The sequence below is a fragment of the Myotis nattereri genome (assembly GCF_964212035.1).
Source record: "Myotis nattereri genome assembly, chromosome: 5".
NCBI lineage: Eukaryota > Metazoa > Chordata > Mammalia > Chiroptera > Vespertilionidae > Myotis > Myotis nattereri.
This window is the reverse complement of record NC_138080.1, coordinates 27705600-27714504: the sequence shown is the minus strand read 5'-3', so window position 1 is coordinate 27714504 and position 8905 is coordinate 27705600.

Below are 8905 nucleotides of genomic sequence, written 5' to 3'. Positions count from 1 at the left end.
TAGGGGACTCCTGTGAAAGGGTCGTTCAATTGCCAAAGGGGTCGCAACCCATAGGTTGAGAACCACTGTCTTAAAGGGCTAGCTGGTAAGAGCTGGGATTTGAACCCAGGCAGCTGGACTCCAGAGCTTGTGCCCCTAAACTCTGTGAATTTCTGACTGCTGCTGTAACAAGTAATATCTATTTGTTATCTCATAGTTCTGGAGGCAGAAGTCTGAAATCGAGAGGTTGGCAGACTGTAGGGGAGAATCCGTTCCCTGCTCTTTCCAAGTTCTGGAAGCTTCCTACGTTCCTTGGCTCATGGCTCCTTCCTCCATGTACAAAGCATATATCCCAGGCTGTTTCCATCATCACACCTCATTCTCTGACCCTCATCCTGCTGCCTCCTTATCAAGACCCTTGTGATGACATTGGGCCCACCTGAAGCTTCCAGAATAGGCCCCCAATCTAAGACCCTTCACTTAATCATCTCTGCAGAGTGTCTTCTGTCATGAAATGTAACATATTCACAGGTTCTGGGATTAGGACATGGACATCTTTGGGGATCCATGACTCTGCCTAGCCCAGAGTGCATGTGGATAAACATCGACCCTGTATGGCCATGTCCCTTCCTGCTTGAAACTCTTCCCTGATGCCTATGGGTCCCAGCACAAGTCCCAGTGTGTCTGCCTGTCTTTAGGTTTCTGCCAGCTGCTCTTGCCCCCCCATCCTCCCACACACACACATACACACACTGGCCCCTGCCAACCTTGCAGCAGAACTTGCAGGCTATTCTGGGCTTCTCCATCTTGCTCACCCAACTTCCTCACTCTGCAATGCCTTCCCACTTCCTTCTTTGTCTGCCTGGGCTATTTACTCAGCTGGGCCCCAGTTACACTTCTGCCTGCAGGAAGCTTGGACCCCAGCAGGTTCCTACCCGTGTCCCATGCCTGTGGCCCCACTGAGGAATGTTTCTCAAAGCTTCAAAAGGGGTCCTGGGTGCTCTAGTTAAAGGGTGAGGTCGGAGGGTGAGAAGGACATAATACATTTCTGGAGTCTGTCCACAGGCGTGTGTACAGGTGCGTCTCTAACCTGAGGTCACTCCCCTAGTTTCAGACAGTCCAGGAAAGATCAGGTGTGTTGCTGGGCGCTGCACTGAGCCAGACACTCATAGGTGATACTCAATGACCCACATCTTACATGTGAGAAAACAGAGATTAAACCACTTATCTGGGGCCACATCGCAAAATAGGGGATGATTGAGGTGTGGTCCCTGATGTTTTGTTTATTGAGTCTCACACCAAGTCCTTAGCTGCGTGACCGTGGGCAAGTCCCGTAGCCTCTGTGCCTCAGAAGCTTTTTAATGAGTTAAGGTCCATGGAGAGCTACTATTACTTATAATAATGTTTTTATTAATTTCAGAAAGGAACTACTTTTTTTAAAAAAAAATATGTTTTTATTGATTTCAGAGAGAGGAAGGGAGAAGGGGAGAGAGATAGAAACATCAATGATGAGAAAGAGCCCTAACCGGTTTGGCTCAGTGGGTAGAGCATCTGCCTGCAGACTGAGGTGTCCCAGATTCAATTCCGGTCAAGGGCATGTACTTTGGTTGCAGGCACATCCCCAGTGGGGGGGGGGGGGGGGAGTGCAGGAGGCAGCTAATCGATGTTTCTCTCTCATCGATGTTTCTAACTCTCTATCCCTCTCCCTTCCTCTCTGTAAAAAATCAATAAAATATATATATATATATATATATATTTTAAACATGATGAGAGAGAATCCTTCTGCATGCCCCCTACTGGGGATTGAGCCTGCAACCCAGGCATGTGCCCTGATTAGAAATTGAACCATGAACTCCTGGTTCATGGGTTGTCACACAACCACTGAGCCCCACCAGCCGGGCAGCTACTACTACTTATACTCTTGGCTTGAGCCACTTGCGGGTCTTTCAATCACCATTTTTCTTACCTCCAGCCTTTGCACATGCTGTTCCTCATCTGGGCCCACATCCTTCCTACCACTTCTCTGTTCACGTTCCCTGACTTCCCAGGCTAGGTCAGGGCCCTGTGATGAAACTGTGTGATAACATGTCCCTCTCCCTGTCCCCCTCTCCAACTTCCTACTCCCAAGACTAAGAGCCCCTTGAGTGTTGGGACTAGGTGGGTCTTGGTCACTTCTCTGTCCTCCGCGCTCGGCATAGGGACCACTCACAGTAGTTGCTCAATTCATATTAATTGCATGTGTAAAGCAATAAATACTACAACCACCTCCTCCAGTGAATACAGGTTTCTAAACTGTAAACACAACCCGTGTTAGGCCTCAACCCCCAGAAAGGCAAGAAACCAGGGGAGCAAAACAGATATGTCATTATTTTACAGCCACAAGTTGGGCATGGTCCCTGGTCCCTGATGGGGACAGGGCTGCCCCATACTTGGGGGAAGAGGGAACTGTCCGTCTTCTTCTGAATGGGCTCTGGGAACATGGCTCCCAGGGAGTTAGGGGCCTGATGCGCACAGACCCCCTTTCTACAAACCCCCCACACTCTGGGAAAGAAGCCGGAGTGAGGAATGTGTGTGAGTAGAGAAGGAGGGTGAAAAAGCATGGTCTGAGATGGGTGTGATCACAACAGCTCTGGGACATTGGCTGTTTTGTTGACTTTGGACAGGCCTTCCAGGAACCCAGAATCGGTCATTCAAAAAGCAACCACAAGGCGATCGGAGCTCATGGGTGCCAGGCCCTGTCCCCAGAGCTGTCCAAGTCCCACCCCACTCCACCCTGAAACTGCCAGGCAGTCCCAAGGGTTGTCAGGCCCCGCCGCCCCACTCCACCAATCCTGCACCTCGGCTCCACCCACCATAGCCCCACCATTTCAGTCTGAGGGCTCACACTTGCAGAGGTTGTTGCCTGCCTGCAGCACTTGTAACCTGTGGTGAGTAAGGAGAAGGTGAGAGTGGAGCCCTCAAGCAAGAGCTGGGGGATGGGCTTGGGGTGGGGGCCCAAGCAGAAGTGTCAGGTACAGACCCCTGTCTCCTCCACCTCCATGGTCTGGCCCACCTGTCCACCCCTCCTCAGGCCTCTGTGCTCACCTGGTACAGCCACTGCCACTGGAAGGGCGTGGCAAGGGTATCATGTGATCTTGCAGTTATCATAGCATGGCCACCCACAGCAGGATAGCGATGATCCTCGTGAAGTAGATGCAACAGATGATCTGCAAGGGACACTGTTGGGCACGGGGGCCCAGTGAGATCAGAAGGGATGCCTGGGGTGGGGCCCACAGAGAGAAGGCAGAGGGCTGGGTGGTGGGGTTCAGAGGTACAGCAGAAAGAGGGGTTAGGGAGGGAGAGCCAAGGGGCTATTTGTCCTCCCCCTCAAAACCTCCTTCATGAGTGGGAACGAGGCTCCTACCGTGACATAGTAATGCCGAAACAGCTTCAGCTTGGCCAGGTTCACTGCCATTGAGGGGTGGGCACAGAGAGTGGGGGTCAGGGGACGGAGGCTGGAGGCAAGAACACGGGCCTGGGGTCGGGGAGGACATGGGGCAGAAAGTCTAGAGGGGGATGTCCAGTGAGACAGTGAAGGGGACGGAGGAGGGGGAGAGGGCAGTCAGAGGGGAGGGAAGGGACCTATGGGGGTCAGCACGAAGGACCTGGAACGGGATGGAGGCTGGGGACACAGCAGGTCCCAGGGAGCAGGGCCTCACCCTTCCTTGGTGCCAGATGTTGGATGGACCTGGAAAGGAGAGAGAGACACAAGGAACAGTCAGTGTTGCTTCCACCCATGGGGTCTGGGCCTGGGGGAGGGCAGGGGTAGAGTCCTCACCAGACCACAGGAAAAAGGATGGTATTGCAGCAGATAAGATCTACCAGAAAGAGAAGCCCATAGTCACTGACACCCTCCTCATAGGACTTGATAACAATGTGGGCCAGGTCAGCCAGGACCTGTGGGGCAGGTATAGGGTGGGTGGGTATGCCCATGTGTGCAGGCATGCCCACCTGGGGCCTCAGATGCACCTGGGATCAGGATCCTGATCCCAAAGATCTCCTCCTTGTTGGACAGAATGCAGTTGACAAAGGCCCAGCCAGAGATGATCAAGGAAATAATGAAGAGGAGGGCACCCTTCATCTTAGAAGCCAGGGAGGGGGAGTAGTGAGAGGGGCACCCAGCCCTCTCCTGCCCACTGCCCACCACCTTCCTGGCAGAGAAGGTCACTCATAGGTGTGTCATGCAATGCATGACAGCAAGCCTTTGATGTGGTGGCCCTGGTTGTTGATAAAGTAGTAGTTGATCTGGAGGTGGACAGATAGATGGACAGGCAGAGAGATGGGCAGTGATTACAAATGGGTGGATGGCGGTGGTTTAGGAACATGGACAATCATTGTCAGATGGGTGGCTAGAAAGTTGACTGAATTGATGGTTACGATCAGGATGGTGAGTGGACTCAGAAATGGGCAGTCACAGCCACAGGAATGGAAGAAAGATCATAGATGAATGGAGAGTGAGAATCAGTCGGGTAGACAGTCATAGCTTTACAGAAGGACAGACAGACAGATGAAGTGGATGGACAGCTGGCCACAATGATAAAATGGGTGGACACATGGAACTGCCAAGCCAGGGTCTGCAGAGATTTGGGAGTGGCCTGCTCAGACTACATCTTGGACCCAGGGACCCCAGCCTGCCCCCTGCCCCAGGCCCAGGTTCTCACACTGTGGAAAAGGAGCAAGATATTCCTGGTCAAAGCCGGGGCCACCATGAGCGAGTGGATCTTGAAGACATTGGCCCTAACGGGGAGGCAAGGACAGAAAGTGGTATGGAGGCATCAGTCAGGGATAGGGATGGGAGGGAGTGGTGGCTAGAAGTGGGGACGCCCAGGGGCAAGGGTATCATGTGATCTTGCAGTTATCATGTGATCATGCTAGCTCTGAACTTGCAGAACCATCACTGGGAATCTCCAGCTCTCCCATTCTCTAGCTGGCCAACTCCCCCTCAGCCTTCCTATCTTCCAAATGGGTACATCAGTTTTCATTTCATAGCATGGCTACCCAGAGGATTTGAGGAAGCTGAACTCAGCATGGTGACCTGACCTGTAGTTAGGGCTCCATGAACCTGTTGCCCAACCATCCACTCAACATGATGTCGAATGGGCATTCCTGTGCCCGCATCAGATTGTAGCAGTTGTGGAAACTGAGACTATATTGGCCTTCCTTGGCCCTCAAGCCAATTACCATGTGGAACTGGGTGGTGGGGACAGGCAGAGAGAGGCAGCCTCAGCTTGGAGTGAGGGGTCCCACAGGCACCCACACTCAACTTGGATGCCACTTCCTCAGGGAGATCTTTGCTGGTCCTCTGGATCTAGTCCATCTCTTCCTCCCACCGCCACCCGCCCCCCCAATTAAAATGTTGATGTAAAAAGAAGTACATTTTTAAAAAATATGATTTTATTGGTTGTAGAGAGAGGGGAAGGGTGAGGAAGACAGAATATCAATTTGAGAGAGAAACATGGATCAGCTGCCTCCCACATGCTGGGGATTGAATCCATAACCTAAGTATGTGCCCTGACGGGAATCCAACACACCTCCTTTCTGTGTGCGGAATGATGCTCTAACCAATTGAGCCACACTGGCCAGGGCAAGAAATAATTTTTTTTTTAATCAATAAAATGTTGATGGTTTCCTGCCTTAGACTCAAGAATCCAAGCACACTTGGATTCGCATGCAGGTTTTGTGACTGAGCTAAGCCACATACCTCCAAGCCTGTGTAAAATTGGCTTTACAGGATGCTTTTGCAACATCCCTGAAAGGTGGCTACAAGGAAACAGATCTATGAAAATTGCTTTGCATGGTACCTGGTACCGAGTGGGTATTTAATAAATGCTAGCTATTCATTTTAACTGTGGGAACTGGGGCTGTCTTGTTCATTGCTATGCCCTACCCGCACCCCCCCGCCCCCCAGGTCAGTTGCTAACACATATTGCATGAGATACTAGTATTATTATTCCCGTGTTCCCAATGAGGAAACTGGGACTCAGAGAGATCAGGGGACTTACTTGCTCGAGATTATATGGGTGAGAGGCAGGACTAAGATGTGAATCCAGAACTGGGAGAGGTGGGCTTGGACACGTGTGCACTTCACCCTCCTCCAGCAAACTCCTCAAAGCCTCTCACCAAAGGGATCTTCTCTTTCGTTTCCTGAAGGCCCAGCCACACGAGGCTCAGGTTCACCTCCAGCCCTTGGGATAGAAACGGAAGCTGTTCAGCTGGGTGTCTGGTCGCTTCTCCCCCTACCGGACACCAAGGAGACAAAGGCAGTTCAGACTTCTTCCCACTGGCCCAGCCCTAGGGCTCTGGCACGAGGCTCCCCCAAGGGCCTCGGGCGGCCCCCTTCTGGCACCCCTTTATTTAGGACAGCTCCAAGGGGTGACAGAACAGGCTGCGAGGGCCTCCCTGGAGGTTGTGTCCCCAGACCAATCCTAGGCAGGGACAGATTGGCTCTGGGTCCTCCCGCCACTGTTCTGAGCTTCCAGGAAGAAAGCCTGGGGCACCTGACAGTGCCCGCCACCCCCACCGGGTGAGTACCACCCTGAAAGTACAGTTATTTATTCTGGTGTCTGGCCCTCAACTCCCGGACAACTTTTAGATCCCAAACTGAGTCCCCAGCGTGCTGATTTCAACTGAGCCCCGGAGATCCCAATGAGGGCCCAGAGGAACCCATTCTAGAGCGAACCGGGGACTCCTGGATGGAGCCAAGCAATGAGATCCCAGGCATTTAGAGAGATAAGAGTCTCGGGGTGCGGACAGATGAAGCCCCGCCCCTAATGGGCAGCACGACCTCAACGTGGTCCACCGGGCAACTCAATCCGGTGGACCTGGGGTGCTCCTGGGGAGGAGAAGTCTCTGGTCCTGGAAGCCGGGGTGGCTGGACCGCTCCATCCCGCGAAAGGAGCGGGAGAAATAGGAAGAGACCACTCCAGGCCAGAGGCTTCTCTGGGAGAAAGCTACGTCCCGTACCGCCCCCCCCCCCCCTCCCCCTGCCCCACGGCCGCCGAGACCGCCCGCGGTGTGACTCGGCGTCAGCGCCAGCTGGTGGATGCGCCCGGAACAGCAGCCCAACTGGACCAGCAGAAGTAGCCTCGGGCCCCACTCCGCGGACTTCCGCTGGCGAGCCCCTCCCCTTGCTCAGTGCCACCTCCGGAGCCACCACCTCCCCTGACACCGCCTCTGACGCTCCCAGGCCCGCCTCCCGATGAGCCAATCGCCGCACGGTGGGGGCCGACCTTGCGGCTTTTCCAATTCACCCAACCAATCAGTGACCCTTTTCTCACAAACCCGCCCCGCACGACACCTAATGGACAGCACTAGCTCCGAATGAAAGTGCTGATAACGCTTAACCCGCCTTTACTCTCACCAATCACTAGAAAAAATAGTCCCGGAAATAATTTGATAAACAGTTCACCTAACCAATTGTAATAGATCTGGTATCCGACCCTTAAAGCATTTCTCCACCCACTCTTAACTGATAGACTGGCCCAGGACTACAGTACCCAGAATGTAGAGGGAACAGACTGCGCAACAGGGCGTTTAGTGAACTACCTTTCCCAGGATTCCCGAGGACGGGCTTTCTCTTTCCTACCCCCGGGATGTGGCTCCCTGCGGGAGTTCAGGCTTTTGGTAAACAGGCGCATCTGCGGACGCCGATCCTGTTCTAATCATTTTTGTCAACCCAGAAGCCTAAACTTGGTCCCAGGCTATATCTTGACCCTTGGATGACCTATGACCCCAGGTTGAGTCTCAGCCTTAGGTGAAGCCTCCTCCTATCCTAAGAGTGAGGCAACTGGAGTCCTACCCCCCCGATGGACCAAACCCGGATCCCACGCAGAGTTCCCTTCCTGCAGCTGAGCCCCGACCTCAGCCCGAAACCCAAATTCCCTATCCCTTCTGACCCTCGACCTACACTGAGTCTTCATCTGTGGTTGGGACCCTCACCTGGACTGAGACCTGACCCCAGGTGAGGCCAGACCACAGGACCCTAGTTTGAGTATTAGACACCCCCCCCCCAACTGGGTTGCCGACCCCTCTGCTAAGCTCTGACCCATCTGAGATCCCATCCCAACTTCAGTCCCAACCTGGCATAAATCTGAGCTTGAACCCAGAGTTGAGACCCTAATCCCAGGCTGAGCTATTGTGTCCAGACCCCAGCCTGCCCCACACTCTGGAGCACAGTCCGCTTTGCAACTTGAGGATTTCTAGCTCAGAAGCCACCAGCAGGTGGGGCCAGGTCCCCACAGAGCCATCTCTCCTAGTGTGAGCTCCTGAAGCTCATTTCCAGGGCTCCCTGGTACGCGTAGTGGGCATCTGGGAGCCCAATCTGTCCCTCAGGCCAGAGCTCCCAGCCCCAGCAGAGCGCTCGTCACCTCCGTAGCTATAGAGAAAGCCTTAGAGGCGGGAGAGGATAAGGGTGGGACTGCTGGGATCGCTCCCCTTTCATCCCAGTGCCTCAAAGGGATTAACACAGTGTGAACAAACTTTTATGAGGGAGCCCAAAGACTTCCCAGCCCCAGGCCCCAGTGTGGAGGGATGGGCGGAGTTGCAATCCCAGTACAGACAATTAAACCTAATTGGGTCTTGATGGAAGCGACTGAAAAATGGGCAGGTGCAAGCCCTAACTGGACGGGAGCTGAGGAAAGGCCTGGGCCCGGCGCCCCAAGGACGGTCCGTCCTCAGTTTCCCGGTGCAGACTTCAGGGGAGGGAAGGCAGGATGCGGTGGGGGCGCTAATGGACCCGGCCTTGGCGAAACCGCGTCCTGGACAGGATCGAAGTCCTCCCATCCTTCCTGTGGCGGGAGGGACTCACTAGACCATTTGTGGGACGAGCAGAGACGTCTGGAGCCGCGCCGGCCCGCAAGAGCTGGGTGACCTCAGGTTCTCCCTGCGA